Source organism: Triticum aestivum, chromosome 1D (genome assembly GCF_018294505.1).
Source record: "Triticum aestivum cultivar Chinese Spring chromosome 1D, IWGSC CS RefSeq v2.1, whole genome shotgun sequence".
NCBI lineage: Eukaryota > Viridiplantae > Streptophyta > Magnoliopsida > Poales > Poaceae > Triticum > Triticum aestivum.
Window position 1 is genome coordinate 10,438,446 of NC_057796.1, and position 18,518 is coordinate 10,456,963.

General features: G+C 46.2%; 1 pseudogene; it reads right to left on the reverse strand.

Moving 5' to 3' along the window:
• Window positions 1-3,161: 3,161 nt before the first annotated feature.
• On the reverse strand, window positions 3,162-10,335 carry LOC123156922 (uncharacterized; annotated as a pseudogene).
• Window positions 10,336-18,518: the final 8,183 nt, after the last annotated feature.

An 18,518-nucleotide genomic window follows, 5' to 3' on the forward strand; every position in this document is an offset into this window, starting at 1 on the left:
TGCTAGTTTGCTTGGTAGCTCTGTTCTATGTGTATATGCACATAAATTTGTATATGTGGGTTTTTAAGCATGGTTTTTGTATATCTGATAAGTGCACACATCTTTAACTGTTCCTCCTTGTCCGGTATTATAAGGCCATTTGACTGGATGCTTTGAAATATGAGTCGTTGCGGTAAATGTGTTGCAAAGTCTCATGTGGTTTCATAAACACGTGCATTTGTTTGTCATGCTCATTTGTATTGCTTAAAACTATTCCATAGCTTCACAAACAGCTCTAAATTTTTCCTGGTAACTCTGTCAATACTTAGAGCCCCTGTAGCTTTGCTCAACCCCTAAATTGCTGCTGCTGCTGCTGTTTCAAATTGCTCAATTATTTGAATTGCTGTTGTTGCTATCTCATTTTAACTAGCTGGAGGACAAAAAGCATGGTACTAGCTGAATTTGTGTCGTCATTCTAATCTAAATAACTGTCTTTTTTGAATGGTCTCTTGGTATTTTGGCTTCAGTTTTTCTAATTCTTCTCTGCTGATCTTTTTAAAGCTAATTCTTCTCTGTTGATACATGTAACAGGGCGACCCTGGAAGGCATATCACCGTTCTGTTAGCCCAGTCCTGACAGGAGCAGGTGCCTAGTTTATGATCGCTATCAAAAGAGCTCCAAGCTGAAGAACATAGCTCGTAACCGTATCTTGTTATTACACATGTGGAGCTTGTAACCGTGATTGCCATACTTTTAGAGTTTGTAGCTAGTTATTACACTTGTAGGGCTTCTGGTAGAGCTTGTATAAGTTGGAGCTTATTACGTGTAGAGCTTGTAGATCTTGTAAAGTATTGTATATGTTATTACCTGTTATTTGAACTTGTACAACAAGAGCTTTGTATTGAATCTGGAGTATTACGTGCGTTTTTTGTTTGTGCCAATTTAAATACTGGTTATTTATTTACTGTTAAATTGAAATATGAAGAATATGATCTTGCTAGTTGGGACCCGCTTACCAGAACCTGACAACTGGGACCCATTTGACTAGTGAAAAAAACTAAAGCTGTTGAGGTGAAAAGGCCATGGCCTAGAAATTAAAAAGGCCGAATAGTTGGGCCTGGCCCATATAACTGACCAAAATTAATAAGAAAATAAATATAAAAAGGCTGAATTATTGGGCTCGGCCCATCTAAAACAGCGAAATGGACCGGGCTGAATCTTATCAACGACCTTTTCAATTGGTCGCAATTTTGCCATGTTAGATTGCCACGTCGGATCCGACGTGGCTTGGGCAGAGAGCTAGCGACCAAAACAGAAGGTCATAGAATCAACGACCTTTTGTTTTGGTCGTGGAATTCCACGACATTCTCACAGAGAAGGTCGTTAATTTCAGTTTACGACTGCCAGCTTTTGACCTTCTGTTTTTGGTCACAAAAAGGTCGCAAATGAAAAACAATGACCTTTAAGTGACTAATAGTGATGGTCGCAAGTTGACATATTTCTTGTAGTGTAATTTAAATTTTGAAACATGCTTTTACATACGCAATGACGATATGCTCCATTATATCCATTGAAGTAGTGACAAACTGGTTAATTACTGCAGCCTGTTCAAAAAAGGGCAATGAATTCTTAGCTCAAGTGTAGGACTGACATCCACTGATGGGATCATAGGCAAGATGAATATGTGTTGCTTCTGTTGGAACTAAATCCTTAGCCATGGCATGCATCATCGGTTTACTTACACTATGAGGAAAATATTAAAAGCTTTTGGCATAAAAACCTACATATATTTCTTACTTCTACTCGAAAAACATGTCTAGATGAGCATTATGTCTATGCAAAATTCAGCTAGCAGCAGTGATAGCAAAATTTAGCTACCACAAAGTTCAGCTAGCACCAGCAAAATTCAGCTAGCAGTGAAGCACCACATCATCGCTATCTCATTCTCCTTATCACAGCCCGACCGAGGCCGTGGCAATGGAGAGAGCAAAAATCGCAAGGGCCTACCCAATAAGTATGACTCAAAACCAACACAGGTCCCCATCCCATTTTTTAACACGACGCGCTTCAAGCACACTTTCCTCATCTACATGTATAAAACTACCATCAAGGCTACAACACATAAGCTCCTTTTTTGGAACATCATACATGTCTTGTTAAGAGGAAATGGGCAATAGCACCACCAAGTAAATCAATCTCGAAGAAGAAATAAAGTTTCCAGACGTGTTTACTGAATTGTGTTACACAAATGTACGTCAGGTCCCTTCTCTATAGTTTCATATTGGAGAACAATGATGACCTACAATCATCAAAATGGTGAGGTTAATTTACAAAAACTAACAATTTTTGTTATGATGAAACCTTCTAACTGCATCCAAAGGTTGAGATCAAAGCAAATACATGATCCTCGTTCATACAGTGTACTTTTGACAAGAGGTGCCATATTTGGAGTTTGTGTCAGCCACACACGATACTTTCTGTGGTACAACCTTTGCTATATCTGGAAAATGTAGAATAAAAAAAATCTGAGTACTTGTTTTACTCTCGTTTTCCTGATACAACTGATGAATCCCAGGACAGCAGCACACATATTGTCTTCACAGTCATTCTCTTTCAATGTTAATAGATGTCCCAAAATTTGTATTCTGAGTTCATACCAATCCTGTAGATTCACCATTTTTCTAAACGAATAAGATTTGCATCACATGTGTAAAAAAATAATGATTTAAATACTACAGGATATGCCCAACATCAAAGAGTTCTATTTCCACTTAGCAGACTATGATATCCTATAGTTTACAAAAATCTCACATATCTAGTTCAAAGGAGTAGCTCTTCAAAATTGAGCAGTGGCCTAAAAACTGAAATATTTGGTATGCTTTCAGAGCTGGTGACTTGCTAACTTCCCTCTGTTATCTAATTTCTGGGCACATTGGCATACTGGCATGATAAAGACATGGTGACTTTGCTATAATTAAATACATGTACCCGTGTGATCCTACGGGGAAAATGCAAGGAATGCCCACCAAGTGCATCGCTGCAAGCATGAGAGTTCCTTGCCTCTCCAGCGACTACCATCTGATTCTCCGATCCGTCAGACTTCAACACCTACATGAGGAGGCTTAAGTTTTCAAAATAAAATGGAAGGTCAAAGTCAAGCAATAATTAAGCAACGCTATAACTCAACTCACACTGAAGCTGGAGGATCTCCTATCGAGACGAAGCTTGCATTCAAAAGACATGCCATCATACACATCAATTACAAATATACCAGCTCCCTTCCACGCAAAACTGCATTTGACATGGTCGAATTGGCTCAACATTTCGTAAATGAAGAATCTGAGTGCTCGCAGTTGTTCGTTTCTGTAGAGCCATCATCACTGGTAACATTTAGATCTTGCACGAGATCACTAATCTTTTGCTTGACAAGGCGAGAGATTCATTTGGCTGCAGTCCCATCAAAAAGCAACAATCTCAAATACCCATCAGCTCCAATCTTGCTCAGGTTGTTTTAATGACACCACACCACTCAAGTGACTTGCGGTCAAAGTGTAAGTCGACTGATGTTCGTCTTGCATCAGTGGTAAGCCACTCAGTACCGCCGACAGGGGGTAAAAGAGATAATGAACAACACATGCCCTCATACTCTAAAGCTAAATAGTAATCTCTTCAATATTGAACACTGCTAAATACTGACCAAAGTTCCAAAGAGTAACCATTTTAATATGCCAGCTCTTTATTTGTGTGTCAAGTGTGTATTAGAGCATCATTTCGAAGTTCTAACTAATGGGAGTCCTGAGATCCTCGGCGATAGATATACAGTTCGCCCAAGGTGTTTACAAAACAAACATAAAGAGGATTGTGCAAAGGTTATGCTTATTGCTTAGTAGTGCTCAGACCTGAGGAGGGCCGTGCCACGGAAATCATCCTGCAGGTGGAGAGAGACGCGTTTGGCGACTGACCTGAAAAGCACAATTAACATGGTTGTTATTTCATTGAACACGTACGTTGAGAGCACTAAAACTTTCAACGATCCAAGGTAAGGTAGAAGCTAGCGATGTCACCTGCACTAAAAGCCAGTGCACGTGGAACTTGTAAGGCATAGAGAAGAATTGCCACTGGCCTGTTGGTCTCCTGCTTCTGCTTGTGCGTCTCTCTTGTGTTCGTCTTCCGCTGCTGCTTCGCTGGAATCGTCACTGTCGGAGTCCTCCTGACGGCACGGTGGCGGGGGCGAGAAAGCGAATGCAAGAGAAGGCAGCAGTCGCCCTAGCTACTCTTTTCCTCCCTCCACCAATCGCCCCTGCCATACGACCACCACCAGCGCTGGTCCTTCCCTCCGCCATCCTCCTCTTCATCTGGCATGGGGATGGGGGATATGCTCGAGGCTGCTTGTTTGCCTCCCGAAAATCCAAATCAGCGATTCCCTCACGAATCCCCTTCTAGAAGTCACGCGCCCGGCCAAAGTTAAAGGCCGCGCGGTCGCTCGTGTCGCCCCACCCCGCGGGCGACCCGGGCGAAACCTAGCCGCCGCACCAGCCTCCTTCAGATCCGGCCAAAGTTAAAGGCAGGGGCGCTGACGTGACCTGGTCGCGGCGGCGGTGATCCCGACTCCCGAGAAGACAGAGCAAGATTCAAACCCTCGTGGCACGCCAAAAGTTCAGCTTGAAGAGGTCCGGAGCAGTGTCGTATGGAACGGCAAGCGAAGAAGATAATGCTACCGTCGTTGTCGCGAAGGATCATGCCGACTCCCGCCAACTACGGTCCGTCCACATTCAGCTTGACACGTCCGGCCGGCGGGGTAGACCACTGGAGCACGGTCGTATATGCTGCAGCAGCTGTTTTGACTTAATAAAGCGCTCCAAATTTCCATGTAAAAAACAACGCGCAAAGGCACATGGGTTGGCTAATTTTTTCTCCTCTACCCGTTTTCCTTGTCTACCCGTTTTCCTTGTCTGCTAATTTCCTTTTCTTTCTGGGTTTTCTTTTCGGGTTTCTGCTAGTTTTTTTTTTCATTTTATCTTGCCAATTTTCTTTACAGGATTTATTAATTCTTGATTTTCCATTTTATATTGTTATGGTTTTCCTTTTTATTTATCATTTATTGTCTATGTATATATTCTATAATATTCATAAATTTGCAGAAAAGTGTTCACGCTTATGTAAATTTTTTTCATACAATTTAATAAATATTCACCATAAAGCATGCATGCACACTACTAGGAAAAATCTTATACACAGAATATTACCAGCAACGCGGTCTAAAATAAGGCGCTGCTGCTACTACTATACAAGTAGCAGCAGCGTGCTAGTAGCAAAACGCGCTACCATTAAAAATGCCACGTCGTTGCCACCCTATTAGGTATAATAGTACCACCTGTATTGCAGGCGTGCTACTGCTATTGACTTAGCAGTAGCAGTTTATCATATCCCGCGCTACTGCTAAGTTCAACTTTACCTTCCCCAACCGGCCGCCCCACTCTCCCTCTCCACTCTTACTCCCCCGCACCCCCTGTCGTCCGCCGCCGGCGCCGTTCACCGACCACCGTCGTCGCCCGCCGCCGCCGACGCTGCTCCTCCTCCTCCACTGAGGTAATCCCTCCTCCTACCTCATCCTCCCCTCTCCTTCCTCCTCCTCCTCCCTACCGCGCCCCTCCCTCCACCTCCGGCCGCCCCCTCCTCCCTCCTCCCTCCTCCTTCGGCCGCCCCCTCCTCCCTCCTCCTCCCCCTTCCACTCCTTCTCCGGTCGCCCCCTCCTCCCTCCTCCTCCCTCCTCCTCCTCCCTCCTCCTCCCTCCCACCCCCTCCTCCCTCCATCTCTCCTAAACCCTAAACTTTTTTTGTACTGTTCTTGTATAATATAGTTTTTTTACTGTTTTTAGTAAGAAAATTAATTATTTTTATTTATAGTAAGTGCTTAGTTGAACTAGTTGAATTAATAGAACTAGTTTATTTTTAGTAAGAAAATTTAGATATATGAAATTTGATAATCTAATTAAAATTTTACTATAGAACTAGTTTATTTTTAGTAAGAAAATTAATAGAACTAGTTTAGTTTTAGTAAGTGCTTAGTTTAACTAGTTGAATTAATAGAACTAGTTGAATTTATGTCATTATCACTTTGTCATCAAAGAATGCTATATGAGATTTGATGATCTAATTAAAATTTTACTCGGTGGAATATGCAGGCTTTGTAGAGTTGTGTCTCCTTGGAGTGATCGTCATCCGAGCTACCTCTTCTTCCTCTACACCCAAGTCGGTGAGCTAAAAGGCCACCTCCTCCTTCTCCACTCCTCGGTGTTGAATAAAGTAAAACTAGGATATTTAGTTGAGAAATCCAACTCGGTCCCCAGGCTCATCTGCTCCCGCTCAGAAAAAATTCAAAACAAATAGTAGAAAAATTCAAAAAAATCCATTTTTTTGTGTGGTAGATAATTTGATGCATGAGGTCCGCTCCAAATTTCAACTCATTTGGACATCTGAGCAGCTCTCGGCAAAAAAGACAAATCAGAGCAGAACAATGCGTAAACAGTAAACTTTTTTACAGACCCTAAATTTGTCTTTTTTGCCAAGAGCTGGTCGGATGTCCAAATGAGTTGAAATTTGGACCGGACCCCACGCATCAAATTATCTACCACCCAAAAAATGAATTTTTTTAAAATTTTCTACTATTTGTTTTGAATTTTTTTCTGAGCGGGGGTGCAGATGAGCTCGGGAGTAGAAACTCCGCGCTCGTATTTAGTTATGCTTCTTAACCAAATGAAGTGTTCGGGTTATAAGATATATTCAAAAAAATGTCAATATTGAACCATTGAAATGCAATGAGCACCAGTTTATGCTCATGTGCGAAGTGTTGATTCGTTTCCGAGTGGCCTATGTTTTGCCGGAGTGTTGATTCATTTCCGTTTCGGCAAATTTCAGGCGCTCGATATGTCCTATTTTAGCAAAGGTCATGCCGGATTTTTCTGTGAATTTAAGCACGACTTGTGCTAGAATATGTAGGAAATATCGAGTGCCCCGGATTTGCTAGTAAGAGAATCAAACGACATTTCGAGTTGACTTTAAATCTGTCGGGGCTACAGTTAAAAAATCAGTGAGGGAGAGTCTCCACCATATATGAGAGAATAAGAATGCCGACTGTTGTCGTGGGGGTCGCTTCTTCTTCTTTTGCTTCTGCTAGATATGAGAGAGGGAGTGCCCACCATATACATGAGATGAGAGTTTAGGAAGGAAGACTCGACAGACCTAAAGTCAACCCGTTGCATATTGAGTAATAGTGATTTGTGTGTTGAGTTTCCTGCTTGTTGCCTTCGATCGATTTTCAATTAATGTTTCAACTATGAACATAGGAAATGTCTGACGACGAAAAGGATTTTGGTATGTGCGAATACTGCGAAGACGAGCGCGGCCTGTGCGACAGAAATTTCTTAGTTGATGGTAGGCGCTTCAGCATCAAGCTGGATGAGACCTTCGAAGTGGATACAGTAAGTCACAACGACAAGTCTTTTTTCGTAATTAAGCATGACTTATGCTTCATTTGCTTCAACTTATAATTTTATTTTTTTACTACTCTACTAGCGTATCCCCTATCATGCATGAATTTTTGTCTTCGATAAGATTGGTTTCAGTCCTATGAAAACTATGGAGGTAAAGAGAGTTCACTTGATATTCATTCGGAAGATGATACTGAAGGTAATATCGACATCTGGGTCGATGTGCAGACGCCTCCAGTTCTACCATTATGGGAGTTTCTCAACCATATTTATGTCTTCGATATTGTTTATTCAAAAATAGTTGACAACTAATTTCTATTGACAGCTTATTTCCATTCAAGCAAACATGTCCGACGCTTGGTAGACATGACCTTCCACTGTCCCGGGGCTGAACTAAACTGCGAGGAGATAAGTCATTATGTTTCATGGCTTGAGGATCTTGATGCTGTCAAGACAAATTATTTTCCTGGACTTGAACATCTTAGTACTCAAAACGTGCGACCAATAGTGTTCGTATTGAACTACAGTCACATCTATTTATGAAAGATGATAAGATTTTTACTATTTGTCCTCAGTGCATCTTTTGCATACATTATTTTTAAGTTAAACTTCATTGCTAAGTATGTTATTATACGATGTTCTTTAACAGGGACTCCCGATGATAGTTGTGCCTCATTGGATCGAGACTAAAGATCACATGTCCATGGTTAGCTTACGGCCAAGACATCCTACATTGCACTTTAGTGAATTCAAGATTTCTAAAAGCGAGCAAGTCTTAATAGTCAAAGACTGGAGCAAAATTGTGAAGGATCGCAGAGAACTACTAGGAGGCAGCAATCAGAAGCGCGGCCCACAATTAGGAGACATGTTCATCTGCATGCTCCAATATGATGAAGCAGGAGTGCTACACATGTTTTATGCTATTTTACCTGAGAGAGAGCAGCAGGAGTGATTAGCTAGCTAGAATGAGTTTGAAGATGATGATGTGCTACACTATGACTATGATGATTAAATAGCTAGTGTTGGTGGTAATGACTATGATGATTATTATTAGATAGTGTTGGTGGTGATTAGATAACTACCGTAGCTAGTGTTGGTGGTGATTAGCTAGCTAGAAGGAGTTTGAAGATGATAATGTGCTACACTATGACTATGATGATTAAATAGCTAGTGTTGGTGGTAATGACTATGATGATGATTAAATAGCTTGTGTTGATGGATTAGATTTAAGTGGAGGCAATATGCGGTGCACATCCAAAGTACTACTAATCCAACTAGATCAAGTTTGGATTAGTAGTATAGTTTCGAGATGCACCATATGCTGCCTCCACTTGAACCTAATCCACCTTTATTTCACACACTATTATGGACATAATGATATAACAACCTCATAATTGGTATTGTACCAAAATTTGTATAATGGCGTATAAATACACTAAAAATAAGAAAAATGAAAAAAATATACTAGTAGCGCTGGACCGGAAACACGATAATACTAGTTATAATAGCAGTAGCACTGGGAACAACACACGCTGCGGCTATGTGTCTTAGCAGTAGCGTGTGCCGCACGCGCTACTACTAACGAATAGCTGTAGCGCCTTACTAGTAGCGCGGTGACACGCGCTACTAGTAGGCTTTAAACCCGTGCTACTACTAGGCTTTTTCCTAGTAATGGCAATTGTCAAAATTGTTTGCTTTTTGGCCCAGGACGGCGTCTTGAGACGTCGACTCTGCTCTATCTCTCTCCCGGAAGAATTTATGTAGTTCACCTGAAGTAGGATCTTTTTTCTACTGTTTGTTTTGTGATCGGATCAGCAGCTTGGTCATGAGAGCTTGATAGTTATCGGCTGGGTGTTTGCGGAAGGGATTGAAGATGGATCACAAAATAGTTTGTATGAGTGATGGTAGAAAAGGAGGTCTCGATCTTTTCTGGAATAGCCATGTTCATTGATGTAAAACTTAAAGGAACAACTAATACTAGTTCACGTTTGACTGGTATGTATGGACAATTTAAATGGGAAAATAAACACCTAACTTAGAGCCGCATGAGCCAGCTCCATCAGGCACATAATCTCCCGTGGCTTCTCCGAGAGATCTAAATGATAAGGTGGGTGGGAACACGAGACCACCAAATCCCCCTTTCCCCTCCTCCCACGACGCTCCCGCGAGCGTCCGGGAGGCTAAACCTAGCGCCGCCGCCCACCCTCCCCTCCTCCTCTCCCCCTCCCTTGCCGCCGCCAGGGGGCGTGAGCGGGCGAAGCCCGGTCGTCGCCGGCGGCGGCGAGGTCCTCTTGTCTCCTCGCGCGGGGGGAACGGCGCGAGCCGGATCTCTCGGGCCGGGACGTGGTGCTCGTTGCCGGGCGCGGCGGCGCTCCGGCGTGGGCCTGCGATGGTGGCGTGGCGGCGGCGTGACAGGCGGCAAGGAGGAGGTGCAGGCCGGTAGGTGGTGTCGGCGGCGGCTGCTCCCCTGCAGTGCCCCGGCGTCGCCTCTGGCGCTGCGGGTCGAGTTCGACCGGGTTGCGGGCGGCCCTCTCTCCGTGGCTCGGGTGGGGGAGGGGGGCGGCGCGACAGCGGTGGCGGTGGGCATCCCCGTTCAGCCGGGCCCTTTGCGGCGGGACGGCACGGGGAGACCCCCCCCCCCCCGCTTGCTCCCCTTGGGCGCGGCGGCAGCCGATCTGGTTCCCCTTCCCCTTCTTCGGCATGCAGCGGCGACCGGTGTGCCCTGGTTGGTCCGGGCCTGTGGCTTCGGGGGCGAACATGGTTTGGGGGGGGGGAGGCTGGCTGGTGGAGGGGGCGCTTCCGTGTGCCCCGTCGCCGATCTTGGCCTTGGGCTGCTCCGTCACCTCCCCCTTCCCCCGGACCGGCATATGGCCGCGGTTCCTCTCGTGGCAAGGTGTCCGCCGGTGGCTTCGGAGTCGGCTGGGGGCGTAGATCTGGTCAAAGGTGTGCTCTTTGGTGGCTGTCGTGGTGGTTTGGTGGTAGGGCGGCGGTCCTGGCGGTGGAAGGCACGTATGTCGTGGGCAGACTGCACGTCTCGGTTGCGGGCGCGCAGTCATGGCTGCTTGGGCGGCATGGCTGCGAGTGGTTGGCGGATCGGGGATGCGACGAAGGGATTGAAGCACCGGGGTTCATCACCTGTCCAGTTCGTGCACTGGCGACGGTGGTGGCATTCGCGGATGTCGTGTTCCTCCTTGTAGGCTCCGTCGTGTTGCTCCCTCTCCTTCGTCTCGCTCCGGATGAAAACTTAATCTTCGGATCGGACGGTGGCGACATTCCGTGGTCGTACCCTTCTTGGAGGCATCGTCTTGGAGCCCTCGGTCCGGCGTGGTTCGTCACACACCCTCCCGGACGATTACTCTTGGTGGTCTCCGTCGGCGCTAAGCGGTTCCTTTTTTGCCCGGCTTCCTTGTATCTCGCCTTGGGTATGTGTGGTGTGCGTTTATATCGATGCTTTGGATGTGAGTGGTTGTTGCTTTATAATATAAAGCGGGGGAAACCCTTTTTCGTAACACGAGACCACCTTAGTACATGCAGACTTCCCAAGATGCAATTGATGATTGTGAGCTGCACGATCTTGGTTCATCGGTGACCGCTTTGCATGGTCCAGAGGAAGGATAAAAGAGCGGTTTGATCGTGGATTGGTGAATGATGCCTGGTCTAATTTGTTTCATCGTGGTGCGTTGGAAAATTTGGAATTCAACCACTCTGATGATCGCCCAATCTTGGTTGATACTGAATACTATAACCGGCCATTGGCAGGTAACCGTGCACAATCCAAGAGATTTGCGAGCTGGCTTTGAGAGGACAGTTTCCAAGTTACAGTTGAGAAAGCTTGGAATGAAGTTGCAGCTGATCCCTTGGTGAGCAGTGTTTACGAGAAGCTTAACAAGATGCATGCTTAGTTTCATGATTGGGACCAACATGTCCTCAAGATACCCAAGAAACAACTCCGGAGAAAATTATGTCGGGGCCGATGAATGATGTAAGTGAGAAGGAAAGAAATCGCCGAGTTGATAGAGTATCTCATTGAACTTGATGAAATACAAATGATGCAACGGTCCAGAGCAAACTGGCTAAAGTATGGAGATCGTAACGCGAGCTTTTTCCAGGCGTTTGCATCAGCGTGGAGGAAAAAGAATTATGTAAAGAGACTTAAAGATGGAGGAGGGTGTTGGATAGAAGGTATGCCGGAGCTAAACAATCATATTTTAAACTATTTAACTCAACTATTTAGCTCGGAAATGCAGCACACAGATCCTAGTATTCTGGAAAAAGTGCAACGGGAAGTGACCGAACAAATGAACAATTTCTTGCTGGCCCCGTTCACTGCCAATGATGTTAGAGAAGCAGTTTGGAGTATTGGAGATGTAAAGGCCCACGTGCCAGATGGATTGCTCATGATGTTCTTTAAAAGGTATTGGCACTTAATTGGGGAAGATATCACTAAAGAAGTATTGTCGGCTATCAATTCAAGAAAGATTCCTGATGAGTGGAATGATACAACCGTTGTGATGATTCCCAAGATTGACACACCGAATTGGTAACACAATTTCGCCCCATTAGTTTGTGTAGTGTGCTATATAAAATAATCTCCAAGATGTAGGCCTCTAGACTGAAAAACATTCTGCCTCAAGATATCTCTCCTACACAAAGTGTGTTTGTGCCAGGAAGAATGATCACAGATAACATCTTGATAGCCTATGAATGTGTGCATAAGATTAAGAATATATGAGTTGGCAGACTGGATTATGTGCAGTCAAGCTTGATATGCACAAAGCTTATGATAGGGTGGAATGGTCCTTTCTAGATGATATGATGGTCACCTTAGGTTTCGATAAGAGATGAATTGAGATGATGATGGCATGTGTGAGCTCAGTTATGTATAAAGTGAGGTTCAATTTGCAGGAAACATACTTTTTTATTCATACAAGGGGTATTAGGTAGGGAGATCGCCTTTCTCCCTACCTATTTATTTTGGGATTTTAATTTTTATGCTCCTCCTTCCTTAGTTCTACTCAGTTTTGCCCATGGCCCATAACATTCCTAACTTTTCCCCTCCACCACTTGGCCCATTCTCACAAATGACCAAATGGAACCTTGCCGTTGGGTCAAAGCAGTTGACCGTTACCTCATGCAGTTACTGACAAGTGGGACCAGGGCTCTTATGACAGGTGGCCCGAGGCCGCTTGTGGCAGGTGGGCCGAGTGATCTTATAACGAGTGGGACCTAGGGCTAGGCTATCACTATTTATCGCCTAAAATAGACCGACCCGCACGCCCGACCCCCATTTAGCCACCGCCCCCACACAGCCCCCACGTAGCTGCCGCTTCCGCCGTCACCTACTTCGTCCGTCTTCCTTGGGAGAGCTCTAATGACGCAGGTACCTTGTGCAGTGGCGTCACCCTTTGGCCCATCGATTCAAGGGGTACCAGGTCCTTGGCCATCAGGTAAGTATCAAATCCTAACCCTAGAAACCCTAATTCAAGCCCTACTAAATAGTCCTGAAATATCTAGTGAATATGTATAGAATTAGTTGATAGGGCCACTGGACTTAGCAAATTGGAATAATTATTTACCAATTTGTGAACTAATTAGTTAGTTTGGACCCCCCTCAATACTGATTTTTTGGTTCAATCAATTCTGCTTGTAGGTCAGTGATGGAAGAGTTCTGCGCCGGCGATGAGCTCTTGGTTTCAAAGTGCAAGGAGATAAGCTCCTGGTTTCGTAGCCAAAAAGCTCTCATGAAGCATGCGTTGAATCTGACGTTGGAAGCGTTGGTAGAGGAGGTGATGAAAATGATGCTTGTAGAAAAATGGGTGCTTTCTATTGAAACTATGCTTTGGGCAATGAAGGAGGCGATGGAGGCGTCGGATCCTCAACAGTGAGCTCGCTGGCATGAGTACTGTTGTCGCCTCTCCTCTCTGAATTCGTAGGTTGAAGGGCCGGCGAATTTGCGGATTACCGAAGTGGTCGACGAGAAGACAGTGGATGAGGACAACATGGACGAGGAGGAGGTGGACAACGAGGAAGAGGAGAAGGGTAGTGAGGAGGAGGAGGTTGCAGACAAGGAGAAGGAGATGGAGGAGGAGGATGTCGTCGATGGTCCCGGTTGATGCCACGAACCGGGACTAATGCTCTTGGTATATAAGTAGCACTTAGGAATTTTGCAGAGTTCATCACCAGTTGCCCCCGACGACGCCGAGCACATTGACGCCGCCAGGCTGCCCCGTCGCTGTCCGCCGCCCCCGCCGTCGCCGTCGCTCTCGTCGCCGTCGTCGTCGCCGTCGCTCTCGTCGCCGTCGCCGTCGCCGTCGCCCGCGCCCCTTCCCCGGCCCGCCCCCGCCGTCATCGTTGCTCTCGTCGCCGTCGCCGTCGCTCGAGCCCCTGCCCCGGCCCGCCCCCGCCATCGCCGCGCTCTCGTCGCCGTGGCCCGCGCGCCTGCCCCGGCCCGCCCCCGCCGCGTCGCCGTCGCTCTCGTCGCCGTCGCCCGGGCCCCTGCCCCAGCCCGCCCCCATCGCCGCCGCCACGTTCGGTCCGGCCGCCGGCCTTCCCCTTTTTTCCATATATTATGATGTTTTTTTTTCCGATTATGTGCATATGTGTGTATATATGATTATATGTCCTATTTTTTTCAGATTTTTTGTTCATATATATGATGATTTGTTTTTTTGCTTTTTTGTAAAAATGTATATATGTATGTATGTTCTCTGTGTATATATGTTCATATACGCAAAATTTAGATTTTTAGAAAAGTTTTATCTATGTATGTTCTCTGATTTAGTGCATTTTAGGTTAGTTTCATTTTTAGAAAAGTTTTATATATTTAGGAAGAAGGAAGAAGAAAAAGTTTTATATATGGAAAAGTTACATTTTTAGAAAAAAAATTATATATCTAGCTAGGAAGAAGGAAGAAGGAAGAAGAAGAAAAACTTTTATATATGCAAAAGTTACATTTTAGAAAAGTTTTATCTAGGAAGAATGAAGAAGGAAGAAGAAGAAAAAGAAGGAGAAGAAAAAGGAAAATAATAAGAAGAGGAAGAAGGAGAAGAAGAAGGAGAAGAAGAGGAGAAATAAATAAGAAGAGGAAAAAAAGAGGAGAAGAAGAAAGGAATAGAAGAGAAGAAGAAAAAAATAGAGTAATTTCTATTTTTTTCTACTTCACCTCTATTCCTTTCTTCTTCTCCTCTTTTTTTTTAATTTTTTTCTTTATCGGGTATGTTGTTGTCGATATACCACCTCCCCGATAACTTCGACATGAGGGGGGGTCGATATACCCCCTCCCGATAACTTCGACATGAGGAGGAATAGGGGGTCGAGGGTTTGAGGGTCGTCGAGGGTTCGGTTTCTTATGTTTTAGCGGGTCTGTAGTCGTCAATATACCCCTCTCCCGATAACTTCAACACGAGGGGGGGGGGTCGATATACCCCCTCCCCGATAATATTATTTTCCCATGTACGTATGTCGTCGTTGTCGATATATAACCCCCTCCCGATAACTTCAACACATGGGGGGGGGGGTCGATATTACCCCCTCCCGGATAACTTCGACATGAGGTGCGGTCGATATATATACCCCCTCTCGACTGTGATAACTTATACCGCGGGAGCACCCCCCGACCCTCTCGCTCGACCAAAACTCTCGAGGACACCCAAACCCTAGAAAAAAAACGATGTCGGTCTCCTAACCCCTCCCGCCGCGCCCCTACCCGACAAACTATCTCGAGGCCACCCCACCCGCCGCGCCCCCACCCGCGTCGAGGCCACTAATTAATATGATTCCTTACTGTGATTAGCTAGCTAGTTGTACGTTTCCCACTAATATATCCATCTGTCGTCATGTTTGTGTAATAATTGCCATGTTGTAATATTTGCAGAAACAATGGAGCACACACGAGACGAGGAAGCAGAACAGGTGTTGGGCGACATAATCTTAGCCGGAGGTGTTAGTGATATCTTCTCGTGTCTTAACGACAATGATGGTCTGGAAGAACAGGGTGAAGAAGCAGGCTACGGTGATCGAAGAATGGAGGAGGAAAGACATGACTATGATGGCTCCGGTGACCCAATGACGGTGCAAGAAGGAGACCGTGATGACGGCTCCGGTGACCGAACCGAGTCCGGCCAGGTATATATATTAGTTAAGCCTGTGCTGACTAGCTAATTGATGCATTCATTGTTTTGGTATATGTACACATATTAATTAACTCTCGTCTTTCTTCTTTTTTCTTGCCCTCCGGATCGAGCACAACTTCGGTAAGGAGACGAGGCCCGAAGAAAAAGTTGAGCTCGGATGAAAGGTTTGAGATCACAGCAATCGCGCGCGACGGCGAACCGATTGAACCCATCCGGACAAAGAACACATTTGCTTCTCAGTGCGGCGTTCTTGTTAGGGACAAGATCCTGATCAACATCCACCAATGGTATAAGCCTAAGAAAGAAGACCCTGAGGTGTCTTATGTCAATGATATGCAGAAAGATGATCTTTGGACTGAGGTGAAGGCAAATTTCACCCTACCGCCAGAGGAGGATCCGGAGAAGCCAGTTAAAGAGCAATTAATCAAGTCTTTTGCTCTTAGAAGATGGCAGACCTATTCAGGAGGTGGAGGAAAGAGCTGAAAAAGATTGTCGACAAAGGAGAGACACCAGAATTCATCGGCAAATATGAGAAGATCAGAGATCACTGGCCCGCATTTGTGGCCCACAAGACATCGGAAAAGAGTAAGAAGATGGCGGCGACAAACAAGCAAAATGCTGCGAAGAAGAAGCTTCACCATCGCACGGGGTCAGGTGGCTACCTCAGAGCCCGACCTAAGTGGGCCAAGGCTGAGAATGATCTGCTTGATAAAGGGATCGAACCAGAGACAATGAACTGGCCAGACCGTTGCCGGACTTGGTTCTTCGGGGCTGGCGGAACCCTGGACCCTGTAACAGGGAAGTGCCGTTGGACGGACGAGCAAATGAAAATACCAGTCAAGAGGCTTCAGCACTATATCGATGCAGCGCAGCAAGGGACGCTCGTTCCAGACAGAGAGAAGGACGAGCTCACAATGGCCCTCGGGAATCCTGAGCACCCTGGACGGACACGAGGCACGCCAGGCTCCGTTCTGTGGAAGGTTGGTTTTCCGGACGCAGGCGGTTACAAATGCCCGGAGAGGAGGAAGAAAGTGCAGCTTTCCGAACTGCAGGCGCTGCATGAAAGGGTACAAGGGCTAGAGGAACGAGAAGCCGAAGCAAATCGTCGCAGCAAACGAACTGCCAAAGCTTCCCCCGAAGCTACCCCGCCATCTCAGCGGAGAAGCAGCGTGGCTTCCACCGAGCTGCTTCAGTCGGAGCATGTCTTGACGGCTCCTGCTAGCTACCCCGTGGATTTTATCACGGAGTCTCAAAATTGCCACCTTATGACGCAATGCCAGAACTTAAAAGTCAAGGTGGCTGTCGGCCAAGTTCGACCTTCTGAACCCGGCGCAACTTTTCACTGTCGTCCGATTCCAGAAGGATATGCTAGGGTGACAGTGGACGAAATAACGGAGGGATTTGAGGACCTCCAGCTTGACCACCCTACCGGTGAAGGGGAGACTCGGCTGGGTTCTGCTCTGAAGACTCCATGCCTATGGCGGAAGGAGTTCATCAACATTCCGAACTGGACGCCTCCGCCTCCTCCTCCTCCTCCGGCGAGTAAGGGCACTCCGCCTCCTCCACCGCCTCCTCCTCCGGCGAGTGACGATTAGGGCACTCAGCCTCCTTCTCCGGCGCGTGGCGGCACTCCGCCTCCTTCTCCGCCTGCGCCGGCGCGCCCGAGCAGCCAGCAGTCTCCTCCTTCTCCGCCTCGCCAGCAAGGGCAGAAGAGATCCGCCGCCGCCCCGGCTGCTCCGGCGCGTCGTAGTCCTTCTCCTCCGCCTCGTAAGCAAGCACGAAAGAAGACAGCCGCAGCCGCTCCGTCTGCTCCGGCGTCCAGCAGTACAGCCAGAGGCGGGAGGCAATACAAATACGGTCCATCGTCTCTCAAGCCTCTAGAGAAGTTACCGTACGAGATGACCGAGGAGGAAAACGTGAAGATCGTGCGGACCGAAGTGAAGGACTTCTTTGAAGGGCAGAAACATCCACCTCCACAGGAGAAGATAGATCCGGTGAAAGTGAAGCGTACTCTGGCTGCCCTGAGGAAACCACCAAAGTCTCCGCCGAAAGGCAACTATGAGCGCATCCTTGAAAAGTCATTTGTCCAAGCGGAGCGGTCGGGAAGTACTGTCAGTGATCAAAGGTTAGCAGAACGACGAGCTGGGAAAAAAATTGCCCAGCTCGGCGAACAAGCGAACCAATCGCTCCCCCCGCTCCAGGTGTCTAGCGATATCGTCGCTAATGTTCCAGGCGGGATGGTGGCCGGTTATAACAATCCTGGAGATTACCTGCCCGACGATGTATATTATGATTTCTTGGAGGTGGACGAACACAGATACGTGTACGGGAAGTCTCTCGTCAAAGATGAAAGATCTCTAACGACGATGACGCAGAGATTCCATGATTGGTACATGAAAACCTGCTGAGAGTCTGAGGGGAGGGATATTTTGACGCTGAGAGTTAGAGAGGAGCATGGCCTCGTTGAAATTGAACTGTTGAATGTTCCATTTGAGGAGTTCTTCGCGTTTTTCAATCTAAAGGCCCTCGATAAATTAATGGTCACTTGTTACTGCCTGTAAGTAGTACTACTTCTGTCATTAATTAAGTCTTTATATATAGGTCAGCTCTTTCATTGCATGTATTTTTATTTATCCTCACTATATTATGCAGATTGAAGATCGCCGAATTGAAGAAAAAACAAGTCGGTGATATTGGCTTCATTAACACAAATCTCATAGATAAATATATGGTTGAATCTCATGCCAAAGATACCGAGGCCAAGCTGCTACAATCGTTTGTATTAAATCAAAACAAAGCTATAATACTCTTTCCTTACGAAGTCAAGTGAGTGTTACTGTCTTGTGCATATCCCTTATTAGTCGAGGTTATAGTAATGTAATTGATGAGTTATGCATGCTTGCGCAGGTACCACTATA